At 42.5% G+C, this 13,956-nt stretch overlaps 1 protein-coding gene across 3 annotated transcripts in view; it reads right to left on the bottom strand.

Moving 5' to 3' along the window:
- Ncoa7 (nuclear receptor coactivator 7) overlaps positions 1 to 13,956 on the bottom strand; it is a 127,631-nt gene that overhangs the window by 68,857 nt on the left and 44,818 nt on the right. The gene's annotated exons all lie outside the window — the stretch shown is intronic.

Raw genomic sequence — 13,956 nt, 5'->3', positions numbered from 1 at the left:
TCCTTTGCCTTCCTGACCATCTGGATGATATGATGTTGGGTAATGAATAAGGAAATGTGTGGGTAGAAAGTGACATAACTGTAGGATAATTCAGGGAGGAAGGTTTGATTTTATATTGCTTTTTTCTGTGACGGTGAACAAACCAATATCACAGCTCAGAAAGGTCTCTCCAGAGGCTGTGACCCCTTACAGATTATTTTTCCTTTCAGATTCTTCATTAGTGATCCTCATAATGATCGCATTCCTTGTGGAAAGTTGGTGCATGTATACGACACATCTTAATTCCTTTTCTCATTCCCTTCCTTCCTCCATCTCTCCATCCCTTTCCCATTGGAAAAAGATCTCTCTCCCTAGTTTCTATTACTTATCCTTTATTTTTCTCTTTATTTATACTTTGGATTTCTCATGTAAGAGAAACCATGCAATATTTAAGCTTACATGTCTGAATTATTTCACTTAACACATGGTCTCCCAAGGTGGATCCATTTATCTACAAATGATCTTTCCAGCAGAGTAGTGCTCCACTGTGTATAAATACATCTTCTTTACCCATTCATCTGTTGATGGATACATAGGCTGCCTCCAAGATGTAACTATTATGAACTGGGCTGTTATAAACATGCGTTTGCCTTTAACCCTTTCAGGGACATACCTAGAAGTTGACCCTGTGAGAGTTCTGACTTCAGGCCAGGCACGCCCCCAGAACATCACTTATCTCACACATTACATGTGGGAACTGAACTATCTCAGCCAAGGACAAGATCTTTTATTAGGACCAGTTGAGAGAACACATGTCACATGTACACAAAACAAACAGACAGAGTCATTTATCCCCTAAATACAGCCATGTCATGCTTTGAGAATGAGGCACAGAAAGCTAGCCTGATGATGCATGCCACGTTGGGGATAAAGTCCCACATTCTAGCAAGACATTTCAAGTACCTGCTAGCCCCTGAGCACTGAGAAGCCGTTCGCAGATGTTTGTTGGCTGACACATGCGTATACGGCCTTAGGCCCTTGAGACAACACAGGTGGAAAAAGTCACAGATAAATACACTGCTCCTCTCTTAGTTCCACTGTCTTTATAAGTTTGGATGCTCAAAATTACAGACTCATAAAAAGGCATTATTTTTAGTAAACATGTTTTCATTATTTTCTGATTTGAAACTATTCTAGTAAAAGAGTAGGTGGCTCCTTGCAAAGCTGGGTTTGGTAAAGCCCTTAATAATACAAGTTTCTGCAATCAAGATTGCTGTTGGAGGCTTAAATGAATGTGCAGAGGCCTGGTTACAAAACAGACACTATCTCTGCACACAGGAGCTCTGTCTCTGCAGATGGCTGATGTCCTTATCCAATATGGCGCCTACGGAGGGGATGATCCTGCCCTAACATATTAGTTGATTAGAAACATGTTTCAAGTGAACTTGTGGCACCATTCACAGAATGATTTCTCCAGAAGGAGAGAAAACAGGTGTCAAAGATTAGTTCTTTGCAGCCTGAGCTACGCTGCTTCTTCATGTGAATTTTCCACTGTAAGTTCACTTCAATGTCCTCATTTCACTGCCTCCACGATCATTAGCCTCACTCGGCTCTGGGGCTGTTTTGATGAATGGCAGCACTATTTGGGGAATCTCATTAGAGACCGATTTTCACCCATGGAAATAACAAGATGGGATACATTGTTTTATGCATTTTCTCGCTTTGCTGCGCAGAACATTACTGTCAACACACACAGCAAAACATAGTTGTTACTTCGAAAAAATGTGAGAAAACAGCAAAATCAAGCTTGTTGAACAAACAGTACAACTTAATACTTTAAAACTGTCCAATCAGCTGCCCCTTTTGTTTGGGCTGGAACTGGACTCTCTGGAGGTTATCTAGTGGCATAATTGGAACATGCTGATCTTGCGTATGGAAATCAGATTGATTTCTGGTAGTCTTCAGTAAAATCCTCCCCAGCACGGAAATAAGTTTTTAACACCTTTTCTTGATGAATACAGGATAGTTAATGCTCTTCAACACTGCTTTCTAGAACTTCTGTCTTTCAGGCCTTCTTTGTTGCTCATGTCAGTACTTACAGGGTGACTCCTTACCAGAGCAGTTTGTTACCACTAAACTGAGGGACACTGGGAGAAAAGGTCTTGCACAAAAGTGGGCAGCTCTTATTTCATCCAAGCTTTTCTAATGATCCCCCAAACATGCACATTGGTATTGAGTACTAAACAGTAGTTTGCAAATCATCTCAAACATGTAGGTCAACGCAAAATATGCCTATATGTCCATTGGTGATAACGGATAAAGAAAATATGGTATCTATACATAATGGAATACTACTCAACTGTAAGGAGGGTAAATCTGAGACATGTGAAGGAAAATGGATGCACCTGGAAAAAAAAGTTAAATAAAATAAATGGAAAAAGGTGAAATGCCATATGGTTTCTCTCATTTGACTAAAGCAAAATAGAAATAAAGAGCAAAACAAAAGACTGATAAAGGGGAACAGGGAGATCCTTTGCAAGTGGGAGGGAGCCAGGAGATGAGGGTGTGGGTAGGACAAGGGGACATAAAAAGACTGAAGGTGCGTCACGTACACGTAGCAAATACCCAAATGAACATAATTATTGAATGTCACAAAACAAACTAAAAAAAGATAATACTGACAATGGGTGCAGGGGATCTAGAGACGGGGGAGGGGAGGACCAAGGTGTGTTACATGCAGGTTCCCACTCCCTGAGATGAATGCAAGCATCACGTACTGCAAGGTGTCTAATAAAAGAAGCAATTAAAAACTGGATCAAAACCAGAAAAACACTGAAAGATAGATTGTTAAGTATAGTTTTTTAAAAAGGGTTTTATAATGTTGGGTTGCATTTGTTTTTCTTTAAAATAAATTCCAATTACAAATTTTTTTTTTGAGACAGGGTCTTACTGTGTAGTTCAGACTGGCCTTGTACTCACAGAGATCCTCCAGCCTCAGCCTCCTTGAATGTGGGCACCACCATGCCCAGTTTCAGTCAGTACTTGTGAACGAGTAAAGAGATCAATGTTCTAATTTGGTTTGAGATTTTTTCTCTAGACATACGAGCTGTCACAGCTTGCTCTGATTCGCAGCATGACTCTGTCTCTAAATAAAATTTTAAAAATTAAAGATGAAAATGAAAACAACTGGGGATGACACATACAGCGGACGGGTGCAGAGCAGAGCGCTTGTCTAGAGCCCCACAGACCTGGGCTCAATCCCAGCGCCGCCAGGCGTGTGCATGTGGATGCTCCCCTCCTTATTCAGATCCTTGTTAAATTGCAGACTTCTCTAGTTAACATCAGTGTCCGCGCGACTGTGTGATTCAACTAGAGCGCACACGACTCTTACTTTATAATCTAGGCTCTGCAGGCTTCTGAAGAAAGCGTCACAGACGTAACAGCTAATACTGCACTGCCCAATATGAGGACCATTGGTCAGCCACCCACGGTTACTAAATCGAACTAAAATCGAATAAAAATTTACAATTCGGCTGTAAGCAAGGCACTGCCGGAGCCCGATGGGAGCAAGGCCTGTGAGGGGAACAGACATTCGGGACACGCCTGCGGTCACTCACTGGACACTCCTGTAGCCCTGGTAGCAAGAGGCCAGCAGGGAGGGTGAAGGCGGCAAAAACACTTCACACTTAGTGTCTTCGGGGGCTATGTTTACAAGGGCGCACCAAGTAACGGCTTAGAAGAGTTTCCAGAAACAGGAAGTTACTACCTGGTGAGAAGGGACAAGAACATCCTTTTTTTATGGTGTTTTCTTTTGTACATTTTAAATTTTATACCATGTACAATAGCTATTTAAAAAAAACTTTATTTATGGTCTTTGATGATTTCTTCCTACTGTAAGAATAACAGCATATGAATTTTGTCAGAAAGTTTGAGTTTTAGTTTCTTAAAGAGGTTATTATGAAAAACTGAAAAGGGCTTTCTTCTGACAGTGTCTAGGGAGTGGAGGGAGGAAGCAGGCCCCTTGCTGCGTGTTATAAATGTCCCGCCCTCCGAAGCCCCAGAGGTAGGTGGTTTTATCTCTGTTTACAGATAAGGAGGGCTAAGAAAACAGCAGGGCCATCTCCCAAGGTCCCAGGGCAGAGCTTAGCTGTGCAGCTGGAATTCACAAACCAAGATCAGAGCCAACTGCCACGGGGCTCTTGGGCCACCCCTTCGGAGCGTCTCCCAGGACACTCCGAACGCACTAGATTCTGGGAATCCTGTGACTCCCACGCAGGACTGGGCTGACCACGGGTGGACACCAAGCCAGGGCACCCACAGGAAGGAAGGCTCCAACCAGACTCGGGCTCTGGCCTCTGCGGCCCAGACCTCCCCTCCACCACCTCTCCAAGTACGATAAACTTTCTGCAGCTTCTAAGTAAACAAAAGCAAGAGGCTGACGAGACTTTCAAGGTCCTATCTGGCTCTAACACTTTACACTTGGCTGAGAAGATTAGGAAATGCGCTAAAGCTGTGCTGATGTTTAAAAAAATTGTTTCTGAACATCCAAACTAACCCTTCCTAAGAATCCTGCATTTCCGTGTGTTTTCCTCAAAGGCTCACATCTGACAATATTTTCCTTCCATCGAAGAACTCCCAGGCCCCGGAAGAGATCAGGTCACAACGCTACGTGTACAAAGGGCATCAAAAACAAGGCAAACTGACAAAAAAAACCAAGCCAAGGAAAAACCCCACTGGGGTGGAGCTAGTAGCTCCAGAAAGCAATGTAGAAAATGTCAAAATCTATCAACCATGAGGGCAACATAGTCTTCTTTAACATATTTCTCCTTAAAATTGCCTCTACAGGGAAATACAGTATCACTAAAAACTACTACTGCATAAAACAACTATAGGACTACATAAAAGATACAGAAATAACATTGCGTGGACCAGGGATACAGCTCAGCGGCACAGTGCCTGCCTGGCAAGTGCAAGGTCCTGAGTTCGATTCCCAGTACCAGAGAAATAATATTGTGTGAAAAAACTTATGGAACAGTGTTTTTTTTTGGAGGGGGGTTTCTTTTTAGACAGAGTCTTGCTATGCAGTTCAGGCTGGCCTTGAGCTCACTTTGTAGCCCAGGCTGACCTCCAACTTGCGAAGATTCTCCTCCAACTCAGCCTCCCAAGTGCTGGGCAGAATAGTATTATAGTATGACTCTAGTTTTGTGGAAAAAACAAACCCAAACAAGGACTATATACAAGTGGATACAGATGTCCACAGCTTTGGTGGCAGTGCAGGAAAATGATTAACTGGCAAAGGAAGGGAAGAAGTTTTACATTTATACAATTTAGTGTTGCTGAACTTGTGGGTAGAGCAAGCATATTTTACTTTTGTGATCACAAGGTCAATAAACAACATAAAATTAAATATCAGCAACTATTCTTTCTCCTGAGTCCAGCTCTGGCAGTGAATTCCTGGCCTGCACCCCTATCCATCCCCTTTCTAAAATCAGGGTTGATCTGTCTCCCGCAGGGGATTTTCCTTTGAATCTGGTTCTTGGCTGTCCGTGCTGCAATCTTGTCCCTTGTCCCCGTTCTGACCTCAAGTGCAGGCTGGTTCTTCCTGGTTGTCAAACCCTGACTTTTCCCACCTTCGAACTTAATGGAATGGGCTCAGCTACCGGGTCCGAACATTTGTGTTTGAATCTTCCTCGGTTGCATGCATACTCAGCCTTGACCTGGTGATTACTAGGGGAAGCCTCAGGTTCCTCGTCCTTGGAATAAAAATAAATGCAGGTGGGTTTTCTTGATGAATAAAATAAATAGTACACAAAGGGTTTACTTTGTTATTAAACACAACCTGTGCTGGCTTCACATTGAGAGCTCAAAACCACTTGATGTGCTGCTGCTGTTATGTGTAGATTTCTAAGGATCCAACCAAGCAAGAGAAAACTTAAAACAACATGCAAGGGCTGGGGACATGGCCTAGTGGCAGAGTGTCTGCCTAGCCCGAGTGAGGCCTTGCATTCAATCCCCAGTACTATAAAACAAAACAAAACAAAACACAGGAAAGAAGGCATCTGACAAATCTAAGCTATGAATACATGCTCACGTTCTTTTTCTTAGTATACCTAAGTATTTAATTTGGCTATGAATTTAGTACATAGCTAGTACTAGTACAAACCTATTATTATTTCTAGAAGAACCTCATTTCTTGTGTTTCATTTCACTATGATTCTGTAAATACAGGATCAGCTTTTAGTTTCCACTGCACATCCCTAACTGTTCTTATGGATGGTACATTGTGCCAACTTGGGGAGCCTAGAAGGTTTGGCTAAGTGACTCAGCAGGGAGCCAGGGTGCTTACTTTATATACATCCTGAGCCTGTGGAAGAGGGCAGGGAGATTATGTGAGAGCTCCATGCTCCCTGGGTGGGGGTAGCCTGTTTACAATGTAAGGCAGGGAAAGAGGCTGCTTGCTGCCACTCCTCCGTTCTGCTCGTGATGCTTTGCTGTTCTGCCTATGAATTGTTGCCCTCTGCCATGTGCCACTCTGCCTTAGAGCCAGCCAAGTATGGACTGAAACCTCCACAAGCTGTAAGCTAAATAAACCTTTCCTTCCTTAACTTTGGGTGTTGGGTATTTTGTCTCAGCAAGGAGAGAAAAGAAACCAAGACAACTGTGATACTTGCCAAATAAAATCAAACTAACAAGTGTAGGACAAATAATCACCTGATAAAAATTCTCTCTTGGAATTTTGGTTGAATAAAAAAAAAAGAATCATTGAAAAAAATCTGTAGATGTACCTGATTCTAGCATCACACTCTAACACATACATTCTTTTTTTCACTATGTCTAATCATGACAATAAAATTCCTCCCACTCCCAAAACTGAAATTCACCCATTAAAATCCTAGCTTCAAAGACAGAAAAAGATCCTCCTGCTTTGTGTCCTATAACTAGTGGTACAGTGTCAGATGGATACACACACAAGCAAACCTCCCTAGGTCTCAGGGGACAACCAGATCGTGGTAAACACCAACACTCAGAATGACAACCAGGGGAACTCAAGTTCCCTCTTCTCAGACTTCCTCGCACTATAAAAACGGCGTGGGTCAGCAGACCCCGGCACAGGGCAAAGTGCAGGTGTTAGGAACAGCTGGGAATTCTCCCGCAGAGACGCTTTGCAGCGGCTCACGTGGGACATTTCAGGGTCGCTCCCAAGTACCCGCAGTGCCAATATCACAGTGACAGTGTCACAGAAGGGTTGCACACTGCACAGCATATCGGCCCTGGATTTATGGAAAGAGACTGGCTTTTGCTGCATATGCACACTGCTCCAAGGGAGAGCACAGTTCCCTTTGCTAAGAGTCAGGATGTTGGGTCTCAGCATGAAAAGGGTGCAGGACCATCAACGGTACACACACTGGTAATACAGATGCTCCTCAACTTTCAGTGGGGCTCTATCCAGATAGAGCTATCAGAGGTGAAGATACTGTAACTCCGATAATGCTGTTAATACCCCAATGAACCCATTATAAAGTTGAAAAATATCAACAAGTCGAAGCACTGTGAGTCCCATATGCCTCAGCCATGAACCGAAGACCAGAACCGGGCGAGGGGACTTACTTCAGGTAATGACAGAATGGTGTTGCGCTAACAATAATGAGCAAAGTGCTGAACACAGAGAATTTATCAACCAAGAATACCCTACCTTCTGCAACGCAGAAGTTTTAGTCAACACCTGCAAATAGAACTGCTAAGAATATTCAGAAATTGCTTACTCTCTTTTGCTTCACAATATTATGCATGTGGTTCATACAACTAACTATAGTTAAACTAACTGGCTTTATTAATTCCCTGTTAGTGCTATAACCAATTACCATACACTTGGCGACTGTAAACAACACACACTTACTCTAATCTTACAGTTCTAGAGGTCAGAAGTCTGACCTCGCTGCACTAGGCTGAAATTAAACTGCGCACAGGGCCTTAGTTCTTCCAAAGGCTCTTTCCTTGCCTGTCCCGACGTCTAGAGCTGCCTTCCTGGCAGACTGCATCTCCAAAGCCCGCGTCTTATCTGCCTTCAGTGTCACATGCCCCCTCCCTCCCTCTACAGACTGCACAGAGGATCCAGCCTCACGATCCAAGACGATCTCCCCATCTGCACATCTGTAACTCAGTCCTATCTGCAAGGCCTCTTTGGCCAGAAACAGGGATTAAAACCTGGGTATCTGGGAGGGGCCATAGTCAACCTACTACACCAGTTAGGTGAGCTTTTGAGTTTTCATTGTAAATTAAGCATCACATCCCCATCTTTGTTTCCACATCCAAATCATAACTGTGTCTATGCAATGCGTATGCCTCTTAAAAAAAAATTCACTGCTGGCAGTAACTGGTTATCTGTCTATCAACCTTTTTTTCTTGTCGTTTTGAGACAGGGTCTCAATATGCAGTTCAGGCTGGCCTCAAAACTCCCAAGGATCCACTTGCCTCAGCCTTCCGAGGGCGGGGTGGGGTGGGGGGTACAGGCATGCGCCGCCACGACCAGCTGTAATTTGTCTGTTTGAGACAAAGTTTCCGATATACAGTTCAGGCTGGCCAGGAAACCCCACCAATCCTCTGAGTGCTGGGATTACGGGTGTGGGCCACCGGGCCTGGCCAATAGATCTGTTTCTAAAGAACGAACAAAAAACTTTTTCAGGGCTGCTCAGAAACGGCAATGAGAATATCACAGGTGTGAGCTTTTATTTTTGACTGACTCCAAAACAGCCTTTTGGAGGTAGGGATATTAGGAAAAAAAGTTAACAAGTAGGATTTCCAAACGGTTTATCTTATTTTCTTAACCACTTCAATCCACACTGAAATCAGTCACTGTTACCATTCCTTACAAAGGGCATCTTCTAAAAAAATTTTTTTTCTTTTACCATAACTCCTTAGAATGCACAGAGTTCTTCTGGGGGGAGTGGGTTGGGGAGAGATAGGGTTAATTTTTTGGAAATTTGCTTTTACTCAGAATGAATTGTGGGTTCTGACCAACCAAGGACTTTGTTAGAAAACAGCATCAGCATATATAATAGTGATGCAAATATTTCTCTATCACAGAAATATATTTCTGTGGCATAATTCTTTTAGAGAATTTGTTTTCTTGTATCCATTTCTGTAAAACCTGGCAATTAAAGCAGAACTTCCTTTAAAAATCTCAACAGAAATACCTTGAGAACAGGGATCCTATTCTCTGATTTTAACCTATCTTCCATTTAAGTGCTTAAACTGCAGGAATATGATGGAAAATAGAGGCTAAAAAATTACAACCCTGAAAATAATCGGTTAGTACATAAATCAACACTTCCCTGCAGCCTCGTAAGTGAAGCACAAAGTTTATGATCAGCAGAACTGACCTGTGGATGGGGAGCACTTGTGAGTGACATAATGCACTCTGGCTCAACTTCTTGCCTGTCTTTTACTTAAAAAAAATATATCCTATGAATTTTAAACTGCTTTTCAACAATTTTTGATGCACACATATTTACCTTTTAGTGATAATATGCTTTCAGTGTCATAGCCTGGAAGTGGCTTCATCACGCGACCTGTTACTATTGGTACTTTCAGAAAGAATAGTATCAGGTATAACATTTTTAAAAATTAGTTTGGTAATGGCCACAATGAGTTGCTTTACATCCACTATCTTCATTCAGTGTCTCAGAGGTACTTTCCCAATTGCTATATACCAGACAGTCATCAAAAATAGGATTGAGGGACGAGGAGATTTTTCTCTAAAATTAGCACAGAACCCTGGGATCTAGGTAATTCATTTACATGTAAGAGCAGACTCAACAAAGGTTTCTGACAGAAACCCTCAGCTTTGCCTTCATACTTCTGAGGGTCCATCTCCAAGGAAAACTGGGTCAAATCACTGATGGTCTTGGTCCGCTGGCGTCCCCCACATGCACCACTTCGCACAGTGGAGTGAAAAATAAATATCTGGACTCTCCACGATGGTGTCTCCTAGGTGACAAAGAGCGTCTTTTGTGTTCCAACGGGATGACTTGAGGCTGGGATTGGGGGGTCTAGAGAGCTTGAGGACTGCAGGGGGTCCCCAGGAAGACCAAACCATGATCAGAGTGCTGGTACCTTTTGCCGCCTCTGAAGGGTCACTCTGGGTTTGTTTTTGCCCTTTCGCTGGTGCGGGGCTTGTTGATACAAGAGAAATGAAACAGGAGGAGGAGAGATGTGCAGAAATACAAAGGGGAGGAGAAGTAGAGCAAGACCTAAAGGGAAGATGGGAACATGGAGAGGGCATGAGGAGCGACAGCAGATCTGGGGGGAGCTTTTAGGTAAATTTCACGGAGAGAGAGTTGAGGTCAGAGCTGAGAGCCACATGCTAAATGTCAGAGACATGGGGAAAGAGGGCTTTTTAATATTTCAGTAAATCTAATGTATTTATTTCCACCTGGGATTTTTTAGACATAATAATATTTGAATTGTTTTCAGCTCTTTTCTCTGTTATAATTATTTCTTTGAATGTGACAGTACTGGGACGGGACCAAACCGAGGCTGGTTATACATTACATGGGTTACAAATGTAGACTTTTTCTAAGCAGGCTTAAAGGTGGGGCATGAATAAATGAGGAAGTGAACAAGAAAATGAACGGACTTCAGTCCTGGGAGGATAAAGGCAATCCAACTGAAGTTATCTCTGTCCAGTTTTAATAAATGGATATAATCCTTGAATCTGACCATGTCACACAGATTGAAAGAGACCAGTAAGTATCTCAGGTGAAACTTCCCCACACTCATACAGTGACAGAAATCAAACCCTACCCGGTATCTACCTGCTACTCTAAGGAGTAATATGAAGTGTTTGGGATGGGCACAAGTAGTCCCCTAAGACCAAACAAATTCCTGCCACGTGAATCCCTGCACATTTCCTCCAAATAAAGTGAAACCTGAATTTCCTCTCATGAACTCCTTTATAGCTAACAAGTTACGCTGCACACAAGGTGAAACCAGCTGTATTACCTGATCAGCAATCAGCCGCTGTCTGCACAGCAGACTTTATCAAGGAACCTTTGCCCTGATTTTACTAAATTCTCTTTCTTTAGTACTGGGAATTAAACCGAGGCTTTGCACTCCCTAGGCAAGTGCTCTACCACTGAGCTATACCCCTGACCCTCTTTTTGATTTTATAATATTTGCTGATAAGAGGCAAGGTCATTTCTCATAGATTTGCTTTTCGAAATTTCTTTTACTGTTAATACAAACTACAAAACTTTCAAATGATTACAATATTGAACTAATAGTCATCCAAATTCCTGTGGATTTCCAAACTTCTTATCGACTAAGCCATAAGAAGATTTAGCTGGACATTGCTTTTGGTGGGAATATAGGTTTCTGAAGAAAACAAACATAGAATAAGTTATTTCATTGGTTGGGGGGAAAATAAATGTATTTTTAACTATTACTGAGACTCTGCAGGGAGTATGTCAGCTACAGTGCAAATAAAAGTCAAACAGAAGCAAGTTTCATTGCTGTTGGTATGGTTTAGACCAAAGAGTCTCCAATCCCCTGTAACATGGTGTCCCCTTTAAAAAGAGGTGTGCAACATTTAACCCATGTTCGTGGCATGGGCAAAAGTAAATGCTCAGCATTTTATTACACTATTACAGTCTTAGTGTCACTGCTACACATATGAAAAGGTATTCTCTATCAACATATTCTATTTTCAGCTATTATTTTAGGGGGGTTGCTAAAAACTGAATTAAGTTTTTTGAATTCTACATGTCACAGTATTAAAAATTCTAAAACAGACAATTCTATATTATAAAATAATTACCTGATTAACAAATGTGCTTTTCTACTTTCTTTTGTAAGACACACTGAACGAATCATAGACTCTCTTAAGTAGGAAACAAACTTAAAGGTCTTCTCAACAAATCACCCACTCAGCGATACTTCTGGCCTCTTTTAAAACGCTCCAGCGCCTAGAAACTCATTGAGACTCAATACGTACTGTTCTATTTTTTCCTTCGTTTTTTTTTTTTTCTTTGCAGTACCAGGGGTCGAACTTATGACCTCGCGCTTGCCAGGCAGGCACTTATGCCACTGAGCTATATCCCCAGCCCCTCTGTTCTATTTTTTAAAAGCTTTAGCTGGGCACAGTGGCGCACACCTGTAATCCCAGCACCAGGGAGGTTGAGGCAGGAGTTCAAGGCCAGCCTAGGCTACAAAATGAATTGAAATCCAGCCTGAAATGCCTAACAAGACTCTGTCTCAAAAAGACACACACACACACACACACACACACACACACACACACATGCGCGCGCACGCCCTTTGACTCCAGCGCCTGGTTAAGTTCTGGATACACTGCAGAAAACTGAAGTAAGTATCTGCTGTCCTCCCTGTATTCTACTTCTGCTGGTACTGGCACCAAGGCCTAATTTCCAAAAAATACACCTCTGATCTAACCAGACCTGGGTAGGGCTCCACCCCAGGTCCAGGAGAGAAATATCCAACATACCCCTGAGCCTCTGCCTCCTAAGCTGCATGCTTACTGGTCCAATCAGAGTGCAAATAAAAGTCAAACAGACTTTTATTTCAGGGCTTGAGTCATACACACACACACACACACACACACACACACACACACACGTACATGCGCGCTCTTTCCAGTAAACCCTAAGAGGATAAGGCAGAGGAATGGAAGGGCTTCGATACAGACAATTTTGAGTCCTGATGACATCCCTCCAGCCCCCTACCCAGGCACTCCTAAAGAAACAGAACCCTGAAAGTTTAACTTGATGTGAACCAATAATACCCAAAAGTTTTCTTTACAGCCTAAGCTACTCTGATCTGTTTTCTGCTCCATGCCTTCTAGAAAGAGGAAAGAGGGTCCTAACTACTATGGAAATTGACAGAAAAGGGAAGGCCGTTCCATCTGAACAAGCCCAGAACGTGGGCAGGCTATGCTGGGGCCAGCCAGTAGCTGGAGAGGTGGCAGTCTTTATCAGGTGACAGTGGGATGGGTGCTGATGTGTCTTAGGCCTGGAGCAGGGGGCTGTGGAGGCCTGTCACTGGGAACTTCAGAGGAGTTTTTAAGATTTGGAGTAAGTTATTTACCCATTTACTCCTCAGTGAAGGAAGACAGAAATGGGCTGTAACTGGTCTGCTGAAAGCACAGCAGGATGAAAATACAACTCTGCTATGAGAAAACCTTTTTCTGTGGCTTGCGACAGCCAGAAGTTGGGGGACCTAGGTTAATAACGACTTCACAGGACTCAGAAACTCATCTCTATCACAAAGTAATTGTTTTTGGTGTCACTGAGGACTGAACCCAGAGCCTTCTCACCCCTCCTTCAAATCGGGTCAGTGTCTGGATAACTCATTCAACCGCCCAGGTCAGGCTTGAACTTGTGATCCTGGTTCAACCTCCCTGAATGCTGAGACTAGAGCCTGCCTTACATAACTTTTAAGATACTTTCCAGCCCTAAAAGTACAGAAAATAAAGAAGGAAATAAATGTATGAATAAATAAATAAATAAAGGCTGGCAGGCATGTGGTGACTGATTATTCAGAAAGTGCGAATCTTTGGTCCAGCACTGCGGATTGAACCCAGGGCCTCACACGCACTAGGTAAACACTCTACCCTTGAGCTACATCCTCATCCCTTAGAATTTCCTTATAGAGGCAAAGATAAACTGTGTTACATCCACATGCACTTAATAACTAATTTCAAATTGATTTAGTTTTTTTTTTTTTTCTAATGATTTCAGACACACAGACAAGTGTTTCACAGGAGCTCTCCATGGTTAAAACCTAGCAGTTTGCTTACTTTAATAAAATCAAAAGTAAGCCACCCACACATTTCTTTCTAATATTCCTCTGTGTATCAAAGTACATCTTATTTTTAAAGATTTTTATCACTTCTGGATAATCCTACTAGATATTTCTGCATGCACTGTGATTTTTAAACAGTAGTAAAGACCTTTACAGTTT

This window comes from Chinchilla lanigera, unplaced genomic scaffold (assembly GCF_000276665.1).
Source record: "Chinchilla lanigera isolate Chin_1 unplaced genomic scaffold, ChiLan1.0 scaffold00035, whole genome shotgun sequence".
Lineage (NCBI taxonomy): Eukaryota > Metazoa > Chordata > Mammalia > Rodentia > Chinchillidae > Chinchilla > Chinchilla lanigera.
The sequence above is the reverse complement of the archived record's forward strand: the minus strand, read 5'-3'. Positions and strand labels throughout refer to the sequence as shown.